At 40.4% G+C, this 19,803-nt stretch overlaps 1 protein-coding gene across 2 annotated transcripts in view; it reads left to right on the top strand.

The window, feature by feature from the left end:
* Positions 1-19,803, top strand: part of LOC107377028 (phosphofurin acidic cluster sorting protein 1) — a 106,278-nt gene that overhangs the window by 54,100 nt on the left and 32,375 nt on the right. The gene's annotated exons all lie outside the window — the stretch shown is intronic.

The following is a 19,803-nucleotide window of genomic DNA, read 5'->3' as shown; positions in this document are numbered from 1 at the left end:
TTTTCAGATGATAAAGCTTTTGCGTCTTGACAATATGGCTCTAATACCTTAATCAACAGATAACCAGCTGATTATTTAATCAGACTTGCTTACAGGTTAAGTCATAAAACACATTTATACTCATCTATTGACATTTTGATTTAGGAATGAATAACTACACTCACTGGCCACTTTATTGGGTACACCTGTCTAACTGTTCAGTATAAGCAGTTATCCGCCAAGACTCACTGGCCATTGAGAAGACAGCGCAGACATATGCACACAACTAAATCCACCCACCCACACACATAGACCCCCGCCCCACACTCAAACACACACACAACATATAGCAAGTAGTATTTCTATGGTACACTGTGATTTCTTAGTATATATTCTATTTAGTAAGAGATAAACTTTATTGTCTTTATCTTAGTGAATCTATTATTGATTCAACAGGCGAACTTGGGAGAGGGAGAATGTTTAAGTGGTAAGCAGCAGTGTGCCAGTCGATGGCCCCCGTCATTTGGCTACCACAGCTCAGCAAAACACCTTTGTAGCTTCTTCTGGAGAGATAAACACTTAGAGAAAAAAATAAAGTTAGCTGAATTATCAGTAAATAATGCAATTTGAGAGAAATTGTAGAAGAAAGTAGCAGAGTTTGGAAAGCGGTGTCATTACCGACTGTACACTCCACCTCCCTCTACTCCCCCACTTGTCCAGATTTAGGCTAACATCAGATTTGAACCATAGGCCCTATCAAAGAAACATGTTTTAAGCCTAGTCTTAAAAGTAGACAAGGTGTCTGCCTCACGGACTAAAGCTGGGAATTGGTTCCACAAGAGAGGAGCCTGATAGCTAAAAGATCTGCCTCCCATCCTAATTTGAGATATTCTAGGAACCACCAGTAAACATGCAGTCTGAGAGCGAAGTGCTCTGTCTGGGACATATGGAACAATCAGGTCACTGATGTATGATGGAGCTTGATTATTAAGAGCTTTATATGTGAGAAGAAGGATCTTAAATCTATTCTGAATTTAACAGGTAGCCAATGTAGGGAAACTAAGACGGGAGAGATATGATCTCTCTTTTTAATTCTCATCAGAACTCTAGCTGCAGCATTTTGGACAAGCTGAAGACTTTAAACTACATTCTGTGGACTTCCCGGGAGTAATTTTTAATAGAAAATTTATGTTTTAATATTATGATTATGTTTTTCATTACCCAGATGTATTACTTTTGCCCATCTTGTAACTTCCTTACACTATGCCTGCAAGCATTCACACACACACACACACACACACACACACACACACACACACACACACACACACACACACACACACACACACACACACTTAAATAATTAGAAGGAATCGACTCATCAGGGGCAGCAGTAGCTCAACAGGTTGAGCGGGTTGTCCAGTAATTGGAAGGTTGCAGGTTCGATCCCGGCTCCGGACAGAGAATTCTGCTGTTGTGTCCTTGGGCAAGACACTTAACTCACCTTGCCTGCTGATGGTGGTCGGAGGGACCGGTGGCTCCTGTGCTCGGCAGCCTCGCCTCTGTCAGTGCGCCCCAGGGCATCATCACCATCAGTGTGTGAATGTGTGTGTGAATGGATGAATGATACACTGTAGTGTAAAGCGCTTTGGAGTCCTTACTCTGAGAGGCGCTATACAAGTGCGGGTCATTTATCATTTAAACTAAACCCCAGATCACACAGGCTTGGATGTTTTCTGGGACATGGGGTCAGCTGTTTTCAAATGTTAGCTTAGCATTTAACTAAAGTAGAGCTAAGCTCTTTGCTAGCTGTCCTTTTCTGTTAGCTTGAGTTTGAAATACTTTTATACTTTGGAAACTTTTAGGCACTTTTTCCTGCGTGATGTCATCTCTCTTGACATCGCTCTGATCTGTTTGAACTGCAGAGGGAGCATGCTTGTTGTCTACATCAAAGAACCAGAAAATTACTATGGAATTAAATTACAGAAACCCAGAAGTGATGCATGAAATGAAGTGTTGATTTAATAAATATAAATTAAACATTTTTTGTAATGTTATTATTGTAAAGATTTATTACAGCCCTAGTTGTAAGTGATGAACCAAATGCTTGCTATGTTGGCGACACTACAAGTTATTTCTGTTGCCGTCGTCCATTTGTCAGACTCTTCAACCATTCTTCTGACTGCTCTAATAGTGTTTGTGAGCTATGGACTTAATCCTCAAATTAATTTGTATGTGTGTGTGTGTGTGTGTGTGTGTGTGTGTGTGTGTGTGTGTGTGTGTGTGTGTGTGTGCACGTGTGTGTGTGTGTGTGTGCTCGCGCTCGCGTGTGGAGTGGAGGCTGCTGATAAGCTTATTGACGCCCTAGGGATATAAAAAAACACTTGTGAGGTTTTTGAGTCACATAAACTCTGACCCTCTCACCACATGCCACATTCACGCATCAAAGCCCAACATTTTTGGGTCATTAGGTCTGGTTTTTCAAGGTTTCACGTTTTAAATGTGGCAAAAATGTTCACATTTCTCATATGATTATAAATTTTACTTAGGGCTGGGCGATATGGACGAAAACTTATATCTCAATATTTTTTGCAGAATTTCGATATACGATACTCGATATTCCATGTCCCAAAAACTAGTTTTCTTGTCCGGGGATTGGACCGCCAAGGCTCCCGCCTTGGTCTGCCACCCGATTCGCATTGCACCGGACCCTTCATGTTCCTCCTGCGGGTGGTGGGTCCACAGTTGGACGAGCCCATGTATCCGGTTCGGGCTGGGCCCGGCCGGGCCCCATGGGCGAAAGCCCGGCCACCAGGCGCTCGCTCACGGGCCCCAACCCCAGGCCTGGCTCCAGGGTGGGACCCCGGTAACCCTCCGGGCCGGGTACTCCGACTCTTCGTTTTAATCGCCATGAAAGATCCTTCGAACCGTTCTTTGTCTCACCCTTCACCTAAGACCAATTTGTCATGGGAGACCCTACCAGGGGCACTAAGTGCCCCAGACAACATAGCTCCTAGGATCATTAGGGCACTCAAACTCCTCCACCACGATAAGGTGACGGTTCAAGGAGGAGACTCAGGCCCAACCAATCCACATGTGCTTTGTGGATTTGGAGAAGGCTTATGACCGTGTCCCCAGGGGCACCCTGTGGGGGACGCTCCAGGAGTATGGGGTGGGTGGCTTTCTGTTAAGGGCCATTCAGTCCCTTTACCAGAGGAGCGTGAGTTTGGTCCGCATAGCCGGTAGTAAGTCGGACCTGTTCCCAGTGAGGGTTGGACTCCGCCAGGGCTGCCCTTTGTCACCGGTTCTGTTCATCACTTTTATGGACAGAATTTCTAGACGCAGCCGTGGTGTGGAGTGTGTCGAGTTTGGTGGCAGGAGAATCTCGTCTCTGCTTTTTGCGGATGATGTGGTCCTCCTAGCTTCATCCAGCTCTGACCTTCAGCTCTTGCTGGGTAGGTTCGCGGCCGAATGTGAAGCGGCTGGGATGAGGATCAGCACCTCCAAATCTGAGACCATGGTTCTCGACCGGAAAAGGGTGGCTTGCCACCTCCGGGTCGGGGGAGAGGTCCTACCTCAAGTGGAGGAGTTTAAGTATCTCGGGGTCTTGTTCACGAGTGAGGGTAGGAGGGATCGGGAGATCGACAGGCGGATTGGTTCGGCGTCTGCAGTGATGCGGACGCTGAGCCGATCTGTCGTGGGGAAGAGGGAGCTGAGCCAGAAAGCCAGGCTCTCGATTTACCGGTCGATCTACGTCCCAATCCTCACCTATGGTCATGAGCTTTGGGTAATGACCGAAAGAACGAGATCGCGGATACAAGCGGCCGAAATGAGTTTCCTCCGTAGGGTGGCCGGGCTCAGCCTTAGAGATAGGGTGAGGAGCTCGGACATTCGGGAGGGACTCGGAGTAGAACCGCTGCTCCTCCGGATCGAAAGGAGCCAGTTGAGGTGGTTTGGGCATCTGGTCAGGATGCCTCCTGGACGCCTCCCCGGGGAGGTGTTTCGGGCATGTCCTGCCGGCAGAAGGCCCCCGGGTCGACCCAGGACACGTTGGAGAGGTTACATCTCCAATCTGGTCCGGGAACGCCTTGGGGTCCTGCCGGAGGAGCTGGTGGAGGTGGCCGGGGAGAGGACGGCCTGGAGCTCCCTAGTTGGAATGCTGCCCCCGCGACCCGGACCCGGATAAGCGGAGGAAGACGAAGACAAAGACGAAGATACTCGATATTCGATATTTTTCCTCCTATAAAATATTTACAAGTTAACTCACTTCAAGCGGTCTTGAGAAATTATACATACATCAGTAGATTAAATGCATAAAAATTTATTGATTCTTGTCAAATTTTAACCTTAGTGTCTATTCTCTACTAGTCTGAGCTTTAGAAACACTGGTACAGCTGTCTGTTAACACACACACACACACACACACACACACACACACACACACACACACACACACACACACACATTTGAGAGCTAGATGTTTATCAAATGTCCCACAGGCACTTTTTAATTATATATTTATAATTAATGTCAAATTATTTAAATTCCATCTAGAGGTGGCCATATCATATATTTCTTGTCCAGAGAAAATAAATCTATCATGTTAAACTAAATTTATGATGATGTAATTGCATCTACTGAAGATCACATGGGTCATGCACCGTGGAGCTGTTAGTTATCAGGGCAAACATGGCTGGAATCTAACAGTATTCACTCATATCAGCGATTATACTGTAATGACTCGGAGCCTCTGGTTGCTCTTTTATGAGCTACTATTGCCGTAACCCACACCTTACAAACTCAACTTTTTCAACAGAATCACTCGTAACGGAGTATTTACTAGCATAGCAAAACCAGAACGGAACAACATTTCTCACCCGTTGAGCTCATCTTCAAAATAAAACGTTAACCCTATAGTTTTCTATTCAAACCCTTACAATACATTTGAGGTAATTTGGCCACTCCGGCTATCCGTAGATGTTTCCCGATTACACAGGGGAGGGAGGGGTTTGGCTCTTCTCTCGGGCTCCGCACAGGCAGGATGGAAAAACAGAACCCCGTTGGCGTTGAACGTCCCCAAATAATAAAAAACCAGGACGCGAAATGCAACGTTTAGAGCAGCACATTTACCCAGAGGCTCTCAAACTGAGCGAACTTGTGAGAATACACGTAATAACCACTTAGAGACGGAGCAACATGTTGCTAGCATAGCAGTTAATTGCTAGCATAGCAGTTAGACCAGTTAGATCGATATAAAGATAAAAAGTCACCTTGTATCTTGTTTAAAAATTATACCAATATTTTAAGAATATCGATATATCACCCAGCTTTAATTTTACTTGATGGAATGGGTTAATGAAGTGTCACTCTGACCGCCCCCTGTGGCCAGTATATGGCATTTGCAACTTGGGAGTGCCCGTCTGGCCTATGAGACTTGGACAAAAATGGAGCTGGCATACCTGGCGCCACAGTCTGGTTGCAGCAGCTGATTTGTTTAATTTAGTGATGAATCACTCCTGTAGACGCCAAGGAAAGCTGGAGAGACATTTGAGCTGTTAGATTAAAGTGTAAAAATACAAACACACAGCGAGGAGATACTTTTTACTTTCAGATCTACAAACAGACACTGGGGGGTGCTAAAAGCAAGCCACGACTGCTTAGTCTCCCTTTAAGGTAAGCTACTATCTTCACAAAAACTACTTAATTAGGAAAAGTAAAATTATTTTATTTTATGTTATTTGTGAGTCTTTAGAAGAGCTGATTAACTCAAAAGCATAAAAATGGAGATACCAGCTCAACTCCTTAGATAGATACCATCTGTCTTCTGGTCCATTGTGTTGGTGAGACTTTAGAACATTGTTGTTGTCACACACATGTGGTACAGCCCAATATGTTTGATCCCATTTTTATCCCCAAGTTTCACTTGGATGTTCACATATATGGCTGTGTGGTGTCTAGTGTGTAGTCATAGCAACAGCGCCAGTCCCTTGCGGTGGTGCGTGCCATGAAGATGGGACCAGTTCATTATAAAAGTTACTGTTTACCAGTTCAAGGCCTATAGTGAAAGTGAAGCTGTGCTGCAGAGAGCCGTTTATCCATTGTTCATGGTGATCACTTTAAATTTTTTTTTTTTTTTTTTTTTTTACTCTGGAAGTGGAAAATCTTCTCTTCTAAGCCTGGCTGCCTAATTTTAATCTTGATTCCATTTTTAGAGAATTTGGTCTGATGACAGCTTGCCATCTGTTCATATCAATTCATCATGTCACTTCTGTGTCCTCTAAGACGTTTGATCTAATAGAGTGCGTGTTGCTTTGTGTCCAAATGGGACGCATCCATCCTCTTTGTGTTCAGGACTGACTAATTCATGTGATGGAATGATGGTGCTGTTGGAGGAGAGGAGAAACTCATGAAGGGAAGGTTAGACTGTGACAGACCTGCCATTGATCACCATAACTGGGTGGGGGTGTGATGCCACGAACAGTTAGGAAATGGCATGTAGCGGGCCGGGCACCTTGGGGGGAACGAGAGGACATCACTTATGGTTATGTAAGGATGCGAGGACAGGGGTTGTTCCTGTGTAGTCGTCAAGAAAAGGGAGGGAGGATGACACAAGATCAAGTGTAGAGGAAAGAAATGAAGATAGTTAAACAGATACAGATTTTACAAAGCAAGAAGAAAATGAGTATATTGGGGGGAGTAAAGGAGAAAGATTAATGAAAGGTTAAAAGATGACAAATTAAATATATCAGGAAATGTACTAAAAGAGAATACAAAGATGTTTTCTCCCTTCTGTGTACTCACAATGTTGTTTTGTTTGTCTGGCATGTCGAGGTCACACCTCCCTTGACCAACTGTTGCCAAGGTAACCATAGGCACCTTGTTCTTAAAGCCTCGGGCGCTCACATGATACATGGGATGAGCTACAGTCATTTAGTCTTCTCAAGTTAGGCCACAGGGTTGAGTCCTTAAGGGGCTCCTCAAGGCAAGAGTCAAAGTAACTGCTTAGGTTTATTTTAAAGACTAGTCACTCTCTACACTCTGTGTAGTTTCTACCATTCATTTCTGGAAACATCCATCGCAATTTTGTTGAAAATGAATAAAATGATGTCCAGTTGTTGAAGAATATTGGCGGCTTTGTATCATATAACCATTTATAAACCATATCTAAAGTACATCTGGCATCTTTGGGGGATGCCATGTTAGACGCCGTGTTTCTTTTTGGCCAGCACGGGGCCCTGAACCTGTCAATGATGTCACACTAGATGATTGGCTACAACTTTACAACGTTGCCACGTTCACAAACATTTAGGTAGTAAAAAACATGAATTTAATAACAAAACTGCTGAACTGTTTCCAAAACCTATGTGAAAGAACAATATCAAAAAAGAGATGCAATATATTTTGGCCGAGCGGAATTGCCGTAGTATGATGATGTCATCGGCAGGCGCAGGACCCTGAGCAGATCAGGAAACTACAGCGCCAAAAAAACTAGCATCAGCATTGCATTCTCTCGATGGAATTAACCGAAGGATCATCAAAGTCTGAAGAGTCACGTTGAGGTTGCTTTAGGGCTGGGCAATATGGCCTAAAATATATATCACGATATATTGAGGATTTCACCTTGATAACAATCAATCAATCAATCAATCAATACTTTATTAATCCCAGAGGGAAATTAGAGTTTCAGTACACACAGTTCAGAGATCAGACATACATGGGCACAACACATGACAAGAATTGGTGACTGTGGTCATTCGCAACCCGAGTCGCGCTACCTTAATAGAGATAAGAGGGTTACATGAGGATTGGTTCAGGTGGAGGGTAATAAAGGTACTTCAGAGTTACCCTCCACTGGGAGGGCAGCTTTGCTCTGCAAATAAACACCTCAAACAGATATGCAACAGACTTCAGACAACACAACATAACATGAGACTCCAGTAGGAAGGCAGGAGTGGGCTGGGATCCTGTTTCCCCCAGCGAGAGTAGCCATCTACGGCGCTCATCTACTGTAAATGGACGATAACTGTAGGTATGCGCAGAAACAAAAGTTGTCCACTAGATGGGGCTGTCACATGTATTATTTTAAGTCACTTTTTTCCTTGACTCAAGGTGGTACAGCTTCTTAAAGGGACCTGAATGTTGCCAACCTACACACATCTTTTCATTTTTTTATTATCAAATTTATTGAAATGGGAAAATTATCACGATAAGAGTCAGAAATTTCGACAGCGATACATTTTCGATTTATTGCCCAGCCCTAGGTTGCATGCTTTCTGCTCCACAGGTAACAGCATTTACCGTAATGTTTTTTTAAACTAGTGACAGTGATTTGGTGTAAAACTACCCTTAAATCTATGTATGTACTGCCCCCTAGCACCAGGAAACTACACACTGCCACTTTAATATATGAAATCTAGCAGCTACTAACTTAATTTCCACATAATACCAGCCCTCTTTGGGCTGCTCCATTGATAGTTTAAAATGATTTCTGTAACACTTAAAGATTTTGCATAGTTTACCACAGTTCAGACTGGCTTTAATAAAAAATAGCTTTCATTTGGGGCAGTAACTGCCTTGGCACTTTCCGATTTTCTTCTGAAAAGCTCTCGTTTTACTACTTTTCGTATGTATGTATTGGATTCTTCATTCTTCTCTGAGCTTCCACAAGAAACTGGTCTTTTTAGAATATCACAGGTCAATTTGCCCACGGCCCATTCTCGCCTCCTTCATCTACCCGTGCCTTTTCTCTAAACAAACAATCAAATATCAGCAGCTGCTGGGAAAATACCAGGCAATATCAGTCAAAGGTGCTTTAAAGTTATTATTCTACAGCACGGATTCTGCTTGGGAGTCGTTTGCTGCTTGTCTTATAGATCTGTGGAGAGTTTTTACAATGAGCACGTGCACTCAGGAATACCACCAACACGCTCTCACACGTACTGCAGAGTGAAATCTCAACATGATTTTGTGTACATTCTTGTTTTTTTCCTACCACATTCTCAAACAGCAGCCATCACTGTTAGTTACATAAAAAAAGAGTATAAGATGCTATTATGTGGCTGTTTAAGATTGACAAAATTGGCATTGGCTGTTGCAACCCAAGCATGCTAGTACCGGTATGTTCTTGCGTTACTGTCAAGTACATTCTTGGCAAGTACAGCAGAAAGTCCATTCTACAGAGTATGGGAGGATGACTGCTCCTTTATGCTACGGTTAAAAAATGACCTGAAATAAATATAGAAGTCTAGTTGGTCACTTAAATAACAAAACAACAGTAAATACTTCTTATGGTCAACATTGTTTCAAAACTGATAAAATACCAGCATTTCCCTCTATTAAATGAAGAAATAAGTGACTACTACTTAAGGCAACGCTGCATTTATTTTGATAGTCGGTTAACATATTAGCATTTTGAGTGACCCTGAAGAGTTGGAAAAAATAGACCCAAACACACGCAGCAAATTTTAAAGGTTACACACATTTATTTACAATAACAAACAGCTTTAATTTATTTGTTTACCTTTAGCCTGTGCCCTTTTTTGTTCAGTGGATAATGGTTTGCAATGCTGTGCTTTCCAGCCCAAGTTCGCAGAAGGATGTGTTGATGCATCCTTGAGACAATGGGTGGAGCAAGAACGCATCTGGGAACTTACTAGCCATGATTTATATTTAGGATTGGAACAGAACGTGGTCCAATGTTGATGATGTGTCACAAGGACATGAGTACACAAGTTCAGAAAAGTATGCATATTGAGAAATTGCCATTATTTAGGCCAAAAAGGGGCAAGGGCACTGCAATAGGATTAAAACTTGGATCTGATGATGATATCATCTGATGATGAGGAGTGGTTTGGTGGAATAGCATAAAGGAAAACATCAAAACATGTAAAACTGTTATACAATTCAAAAAAAATTATATGGAAGAAAACTTTTGGAAAATTACTAATTTGCTAATGGAAAGTCTAAGTGTTTATATGATATCTTGCTAATGTGAAAATGTAAGTTTTGCTATTGATTTTGTTTATGATGTATGTGTAGAGATGTTTATTTTGGATTTTGGAAATGGAAAGATTTTGAGGGATAGGGCAATGAAAAGCCTTGAGCTTCTTCCTATTCCTCTTTAAAGACCAAAGAGGAATCTCTAAATCCTCTAAATAAGAATTTTTTATTTTGTATTTGATTTTAATTTGTTTGAATGGTCCAAAGTAAATAAATAAATAAAAATCGAAATCCAATTTAGCCATTCCAGTTGCAACCATGGAAATCAGTTGAATTTTCACATAACTGTGCCCAATGACCAAGCTAACAAAAGTTAACTGTTCATATTTTTTATTAAGGCTTTGTATTGGTGAAATTCTGGTGATACGACAAGACAATAAGTATCACGATACAGGAAGACGATATGATATATTGCGATACATTCAGCCAGACGATATTAGCGATTTTTTTTAGACTGAATTTATTGTAGGAAAATTCAATAAACAGTCCAAACTGATACGTAATATGTCTAACATGAAGTATCCGAACCACAATAGAGGGATTTACGTTTCAGTGGTGGAATCAAAATCCATTGTGCTGCCAACTAGCGGTTGGCCTTTGAATTCCACCAAAGGATAAGAAAATACACAAATGTTTGCATGTAAATTCTTCCAAACCTTCGATACACAACTTTTGACTATCGATATAATATCGCAGGGATAAATATCATGATATAATGCCATATCGATATTTTCGTACATCCCTATTAGGGATGTAAGAAAATGTCAATTATGGCAATATATTGTGATATGTTCCCCAGCGATATATCGATATTCAAAAGCTGTGTATCGAAAATATCGATATCGCAATATATCGTGACATTTTTTCTTGCAAAAATTTATAGATATTCAAAAGTCGTGTATCTAATTTTTGGAAGAATTTACATATCTGTGTATTTTCTTTTCTTGTGGTGCAATTCAAATGCCGACCACTAGTTGGCAGCAGTTTGTAATGGATTTTGTTTCTACCATTGAAATGTAAATCCTTCTGTCATGGTTAAACATGTCAAGTATCAGTTTGGACTGTTTATTGAAATTTTCTATAATAAATTTAGTCTAAAAAAATCTCCAATATCGTCTGACTGAATGTATCGCAATGTATCGTGATATATTGCATCGTCTCCCCTGTATCGTAATATGAAATGTATTGCCAGAATTTCACCAATACACATCCCTAATCCCTATTATTTATAGCATTTATTTGTATTAAAACACTGCAGCAATATGTTTACTAGTGGAGGTTGTAATAGACGATGTGTATAACAGATTTATTAAGAATAAATGGATTTCCTGTTTTATTCACAAGACAGCCATATTAGATTTTTGTGTTCCTGTAGCTGTTCTACAATTATTATTTTTACATAAAAAGGAATAACCAGTGGAGATTTAGTAGCATTGTTGGCATTGTATGTGTTATTCTAACTAAAACATAATTCAAATGCATTTCCCTTCTTCTTCTTTGGAACTAAAACCAACAAGTACCAGGGTAACAAAAAAAAAAAAAAGCTCTACACATTTTGTAAGAGAAGCAGAAACATTTATTGTTCACTATGTTTTATTGTTAAACAGCAATTAGAGGATCTACAGCAGTTCTCAGTCTCACGTAGTGGCCGTGGCTGAGCTCTGACATTGTTTATAGTTCAGCTGAAATATCTCAGAGACATTCGTGTGTCTGTGTAGTTTAGTTTGACATGATGTCAAACTGTTATTTTTAAGTGTCAGCTCGGAGTTCAGTGTTAGGACGCAGGTTTCAGATGGACACAAGCATTGAGAAGCATTTGGGCTTCTGACAATCAATAACAAATGTTTCTTCCTGCTTTGCAAGTATGCTTTTTTGTTCTTTTCGCCATACGGTGCTAGTTCCTATCACTGACACTCTTGAAAACGCTTTTCTTTGTCTTCACTCCAGGCTGTCATGGTAGCTTTTCTCTGAGCTTTTCTCATTGACCACCAGCACTCCAGTGCTGTCTGTACAAGTTTGCTCACCATTAAAGAGCTCAACTCTGCCACCTGCTGACAGAAATGTGTAACTGCATTACCCTATAATGTGCTTTTGAAACAAAGCTAACGGGTGATCAAAGTAAATATTTATTATATATTATTAGGTTGGGCCTTTGGATGAATTATTCTTCCATCGATGATGGGCCAAGCCCTTCACAGATGATTTTTTGTAAACGATATGTTTTCATGCCTATGAGTTAGCTTCTTGGATGGGGCGTTTTAAGCTTCCAAGTCTTATTAGCAATACTTTCTTTTTGTAACACTTGTTCTATGTACTTATATATATATATATATATATATATATATATATATATATATATATATATATATATATATTATTTTTTTTTTACACATTTCAAGCTAGGATTCTTGTAATTCCAGTGATGTATGCCAGTCTGGGATTCAACCATAACTAGACACCATAATTTTGTCAAGATTTTGTCAAATCCTTCGGAAAACCATAGTAATGTCTAACTCACTGTTTAAAGCCTCACATCATTGACAGAATAGAGCCATCACCAATAATAGACCTTGGAAAACATTCAAATTTTCCTCAGATGCGTCTGTCATAATCCACATTAGCATCCGAGTGTTGGCTTCATTCTTTTGAGTGACATCTTCCCGAACCAATAGGTGAAGGGTTACCCACCCTCTACTGGGGCAAAGTCATCAGCTATTGGCTGACAGGCCAACTGTGGTGCAGTTTATAATTGATTGACACATCAAATAGCCAATAAATTTGGAAAACAACAAAATCTCACATGGAAGCTTCGTGGCCTGTTTATGTGAATGGTGGAGTGCTGCATGCCATGTGTCAGGCCCACAGAGCGTCTAAACGTCTCCTGTCCCAATATATCCCCTATCGTCACTTTTCATACTGACTAATATTGCTTGGAAATGTTTCATATATTGCCCTACCTTAATATATTGCAGCTAAATAAGAAACAGGTAAGGGGAAAACTGATCATAATACACACTCAAGTGTGCTGATGCTGTTATTTTGAGGTGCTACATCAACATGTGGTTTTATCTGAAGGTGAGAAATAAAAACAATGTGTTCCCCAACTCGATGAGTAATTATGTTAAATGGATGTGATTTAAAATCTTACTAAATAAGGTGCTTAGGATTATTTATATAAACTTACCTGTCAGTTAACAACTTTTAGGATATTTTTAATAATAAACCTTTGATTCTGTTGATGATATATGGACTAGATCCACAGGTTTCTTTTCCCGTTTTATGACTGATTGAGTCTTTGAGAACACAGTTGTCAGCTCTCAGTCTCCAGGAGCCCAATCTATTTGCTGAGAATGAATTAAAATCTCAGAAAAGCTTTGCTCCCAGCTAGACAAATTGGTTTGTTGTTTTCACTATTATGTGCCACATCCTGCAATTATAATCTGAGGCGGTGCTGTGTCGAGGCAGGTTTTTCCACGCTGACTCGTCATCGTGTCCTGATTCATTTTTCTTTGGACTCATTCTCCACTGTCCTTGCTGCTTCCTTTTATTCTGAGCGATAATGATGTGCAACGACCGTCGGGTTGCAGCGACAGGCTGTCGGGTAGATGGGGCAGAAGTGAGAACTGGACCATAAGGAAGTGTTGGCAGACTGTTTTGACCTTTACCATGTGATTCCTCTTGGCAGCTGTGGTGACTGCTGCTGTGTGACTGCATGGCAGTCAGAGAGACGTCTCACTGGGTTAGTGTAGGTGGAAAAAATGGTTCAGGCTCAGTTTAGCCTCTATCCGTGGATTTTCCGAGTTCTTAAAAGTATTGGCCAGACACTTTATCTTCTATATAAACATGAACTGGGTTCAGTTTTTCATTATGTTAAGGAATTTAGGTTCTTTGATTTATTCAGGGAACACACACTTCATATTAAATCAGACAGAGTCAAGAATATAATTATAAAAACGACGAGACGACGACGATTTTTAATTCTATTTTCTAAACTAAATGATTTTACATGACAAAGTATGAGTAAAATGATGGTTGTACAGATAACAGATGATGAATGGAATGATGGAATGGAAGCTAGATGTTTTAGCAATACCTTTCTTAAGTATGTGAGAGAGCTTGTGGAGTCTGGGTGTGCTGTATGGTTTGATAAGATCCCCATGCGATCCAGGGAGTCAGGAGGTCCAGATGGACACTGCCTTTGGGTACGTTACACAGAAAATCTAAATTCTCTCCTAAACAGTGAAGAACTGTGTTTTGCATATGTCACTCAAAGACGTCTAGCAAGGAAGCTACTGCCGTTAGTACGCTGTGATTAGATGTATTTAATTTACTTTTGTGCTCTCAATTATTATGGAAAATTAAGTTTACAGCTGCAGCAAAAAGTCTGAGCTTTCCCACACGCATTTTTACATATCGCAGGCTTGATCTAAAATAATAACCTACATCTATAAATCCATGTGGAACCGCACCGCCCCTTCTGGACTCCAGAGCCCTGTTGGCATGACTGCAGCAACCCTGCTAACTGTATTAGCTCCAGCAAGGAAAAAAACAAGTCATTTGGGAAAGCTACAACACACACACACACACACACACACACACACACACACACACACACACACACACACACACACACACACACACACACACACACACAGATCGCTCCGCTTTTAAACAGCTCTTTGAGGAAAACAGCTCTTGAATGAACTGCTCCTTTCAAAAAGTTCCATCAACAAGTAATACCTATCTTCCAGGTGGATGCTATTATGTGCTGAAAGACAAATTGTAATTTAATTAGACTAAAACAGCGCTTTGTTCATTCCCCTGCAAGAGATCATTTACAACTGAAATTGGTGACTCTAGATCAGAGCTGAACTGGTATTGGCCTTCAAAATCAGAATCGGTTCATCTCTCTTTTAGTCTTACTGGTTTTATAGTTGGATCATTTATGGAACAGATTGTGATTGTTATTAAAAAGTGTTGGAATTTTTATCACCGAAAAAATAATAAACAATTTAGAGTTTTTCATATCAAGTCTTAACACAACATCTGGCATTCTTTTCTTTAACAACCCAGAAGTCTAACTGTTTAATTTGCCTCTCATCTTGATTCGTTTGTCTGATCTGATCTCTGCCTTCAGCCCAGTCCCAGATCGACCCCTTCCATCTGACCTCCTCTGCATCCACTTAACCCCGAGGTACCAGGCATGGGCAGAAGCTCCCACTTAGCTGTCCCCTCTATCAGGAAAAATGGATTTATTTGCATTCATAGATTTAACCTCCTCTTGTCCATTTTTATCTTGAGACGGTAAACCTCTTCTCACAGGAAAAAATGCTTTTTGTGAGTTTTTCTAGCAGTTTCGTCAGCAACCTATCCCTTTTCAGTGACTGGAATGTTAGCACTTAAAGAAAGATGAAAGCCGTTGAGTGGGGTGAGTCTGGTGGAGGGTCTAGGTGAGATGAGAGGAAGCTGATGGGAGAGAAACCGATAAAAAGGCTCTTTTTTTCTCCTCTGTCTACTCTGACTGCCTTTAATCTTCATCACTTTTATTTAGAGAAGTTTGAGTGAGTATGTTTGTGCATCAGATGTCATCCTCTACCATTCATCCTGTCTGATATCGATCCATGTTCAGCATTTACAGTTCCACTGTGTTTTATCTCGTCAGACTCTAGCTTCATCCTTGATAGATTTTTAAACCACAGTGTTTTATTTTTTACACAACTTATAGTTAAATGGATCATTTTATGTCACCACACATAAATATAAGTCACCACTCAAGCATGAACTGCTTGTATTGTAATCATTTTTAGACATAAGGGCCTTGCACTCAGGTTAAGTGGTCTCCTATTTTCTAAAATACCCACTCCAGGTTTAGATAACAGGTGGGCATTTTAAACCAAATGAGGGGGTAATGATTTTAGAGATGTACTTATCATATCAGAGTGATTTATGTTTTAACTAGAACTCTGACCTGAAGATTCTGATTTGTCTAATTTTCACTTTTTAAAGTTTCAAATCAGGTTGAAAATTATTATTAAAAAAAAGATCAGTCACTGCTAGTGTGACAGTGCTCAGCGAATGGGAGTTTATGGGCTGAAATCAAACATTTCCTTTGTTACTGTTTGGCAGTGATGCATTCATGAACCCAAAAAAATTCAGTGTATAATTTTTTTATTGGCTGATCACCCATAACGCAGATCTTGCCTAATATTAGCCAATTCTGAGTTAATTTCTTGATACACGTTCTGCACTTGTTTGAGTTTTCATTGATTATTAGCAGTGAGTTTTGGCAAGAATCTGGTGATACAATATATATCAAAATACAGGGGAGACAAAATGATAAATATCACGATAAATATTGCAATACAGGGGAGACTAAATGATAAATATCACGATAAATATCGCAATACAGGGGAGACTAAATGATAAATATCACGATAAATATCGCAATACAGGGGAGACTAAACAATATCACAATACAGGGGAGACGAAACGATAAATATCACAATACAGGGGAGACGAAACTATAAATATCACAATACAGGGGAGACGAAATGATATCACAATCAGGGGAGATGAAATTATAAATATCACAATGCAGGGGAGACGAAATGATATCACAATACAGGGGAGATGAAATGATAAATATCACAATACAGGGGAGACGAAATGATATCACAATCAGGGGAGATGAAATGATAAATATCACAATGCAGGGGAGACGAAACGATAAATATCACAATACAGGGGAGACGAAACGATATCACAATACAGGGGAGATGAAATGATAAATATCACAATGCAGGGGAGACGAAATGATAAATATTGCAATACAGGGGAGAAGAAACGATATCACAATACAGGGGAGATGAAACGATAAATATCACAATGCAGGGGAGACGAAACGATAAATATTGCAATACAGGGGAGACGAAACGATAAATATTGCAATACAGGGGAGACGAAACGATAAATATCACAATACAGGGGAGACGAAATGATATCACAATCAGGGGAGATGAAATGATAAATATTGCAATACAGGGGAGATGAAACTTTAAATATCACAATGCAGGGGAGACGAAACGATAAATATCACAATACAGGGGAGACGAAACGATAAATATCACAATACAGGGGAGACGAAACGATATCACAATACAGGGGAGATGAAATGATAAATATCACAATGCAGGGGAGACGAAATGATAAATATTTCAATACAGGGGAGACGAAACGATATCACAATACAGGGGAGATGAAACGATAAATATCACAATGCAGGGAGACGAAACGATAAATATCACAATACAGGGGAGACGAAATGATATCACAATACAGGGGAGACGAAACAATATCACAATACAGGGGAGACGAAATGATAAATATTGCAATACAGGGGAGACGAAACGATATCACAATACAGGGGAGATGAAACGATATCACAATACAGGGGAGACAAAACGATAAATCTCACAATACAGGGGAGACGAAATGATATCACAATACAGGGGAGACGAAATGATATCACAATACAGGGGAGACGAAATGATATCACAATGCAGGGGAGACGAAATGATAAATATCGCAATACAGGGGAGACGAAACGATATCACAATACAGGGGAGATGAAACGATATCACAATACAGGGGAGACAAAACGATAAATCTCACAATACAGGGGAGACGAAATGATATCACAATACAGGGGAGACGAAATGATATCACAATACAGGGGAGACGAAATGATATCACAATACAGGGGAGACGAAATGATATCACAATACAGGGGAGACGAAATGATATCACAATACAGGGGAGATGAAATGATAAATATCACAATGCAGGGGAGACGAAATGATAAATATTGCAATACAGGGGAGACGAAACGATATCACAATACAGGGGAGATGAAACGATATCACAATACAGGGGAGACAAAACGATAAATCTCACAATACAGGGGAGACAAAATGATATCACAATACAGGGGAGACGAAATGATATCACAATACAGGGGAGACGAAATGATATCACAATACAGGGGAGATGAAACGATAAATATCACAATGCAGGGGAGACAAAACGATAAATATTGCAATACAGGGGAGACGAAACGATAAATATCACAATACAGGGGAGACGAAACGATAAATATTGCAATACAGGGGAGACGAAACGATATCACAATACAGGGGAGACGAAACGATAAATATCACAATGCAGGGGAGACGAAACGATATCACAATACAGGGGAGACGAAACGATAAATATCACAATGCAGGGGAGACGAAACGATATCACAATACAGGGGAGATGAAACGATAAATATCACAATGCAGGGGAGACGAAACGATAAATATCACAATACAGGGGAGACGAAGCGATAAATATCACAATACAGGGGAGACGAAACGATAAATATCACAATACAGGGGAGACGAAACAATATCACAATACAAGTTAAACTGAAAAATACTGTAAATGTTGGCATGTAAATTTTCAATAAAAATCGGTGCGCTGCTTTTAAACATGATTTTCTTGTTTCCCTACTGATTAGACATGTATTCTGCCATCAATGTGTAGCTACCCCATGCAGTCCTTTTTAAAATAAAGTATGGCGGAATAAATGCGGAGAGATATGACTTTGGCCAATGGTAAACCATCGTGCAGGTTAGGAAACGTTCCAGCAGAACGTACTACCAGGTGCGACTGCTGTCTTTGCATGGTCTGTTATCTAATTTGATGTTTCCTGTCATTTCCACGTCTCTCGGTGTCCACATCATTTCTGTTTTTCCTGCCTTTTCTCCCTTTCTTTGTTTTTTTATTCTCATTTCTTTTTCCTGTCTGCTTGATTTTGCATGAGTCCTCCCCACATTGCTTTGGCATCACGCCTTTTTGAATCCTCTAATGCTTACTTTCCATCTCCTAAACCACCAGTTGAATTATTGAACACACTGACCCCTGGCTGCACAGCTGCTGTTTGGGTATGATTGTATTTGACCCCCCCCCAACCCCCTTTTTCTTCTTAAGTTAATCAGTTGTGTTCATTGTGTCACTAGAGGGGAAATGTGCAGTTTCGTTGTGTGTGTGTGTGTGTGTGTGTGTGTGTGTGTGTGTGTGTGTGTGTGTGTGCGCTCTGACGTTGGCATCGATTAGGAACAAAGAGACTTAACTTTTGCAGAAATAGCAGTCTATTTTCAGTGCGATCGTGGGCTGGAATGAGTCTTTGAACAGCATGTCATCAGATAAAATGCTGAGCCGCACTTAACGCCTCTTTGAATTTAATTTTAGTAATTTCCTCCATCTGATGGGGCTCATAAATAAAAAGAAAACATGGGGAGCAAGCCTGCAACAAAAACATACATTTAGTTTCTAATTTACAAATATTCGGGACACATATTTCAAGTAAAACTGTGTTTTAATCGCATCATAATTTTTATTATGTAGGTGTGTGTTTGTGTGTGTTGCAATGGTAAAATGTGGTTTTGTGACCTGGTCAATTATAGGCGCCTAAAAGCTAAAATGCCTTGCAGACATAGATTACTGGTTCTGTCAAGTGTTTTATGTGTGAAGATGGGATCAAAATCAGACAAAAAGTGTGCCCTGTGAGTTCTGATCACTCGTGTAATCATGTACTATTACTGTAATGGCCTCTAGTACTTATGAGTCCGAACCTCTGCAGAAGTTAACAGATGTGGGTTTCCCTTGGCCTGACAAGCCATCCTATATAAATATATAGTCAGGCACGACCCATAGACAGTGCTTGGTCGTAGGGCCAGAGTCTACTGTATGGTTGTCTTTCAAACCGTCTCGGCACACAGTCGG

The sequence above is a fragment of the Nothobranchius furzeri genome, chromosome 2 (assembly GCF_043380555.1).
Source record: "Nothobranchius furzeri strain GRZ-AD chromosome 2, NfurGRZ-RIMD1, whole genome shotgun sequence".
NCBI classification, from domain to species: domain Eukaryota; kingdom Metazoa; phylum Chordata; class Actinopteri; order Cyprinodontiformes; family Nothobranchiidae; genus Nothobranchius; species Nothobranchius furzeri.
Note: the sequence above shows the minus strand (reverse complement) of the source record. Positions and strands in the feature narration are given on the sequence as shown.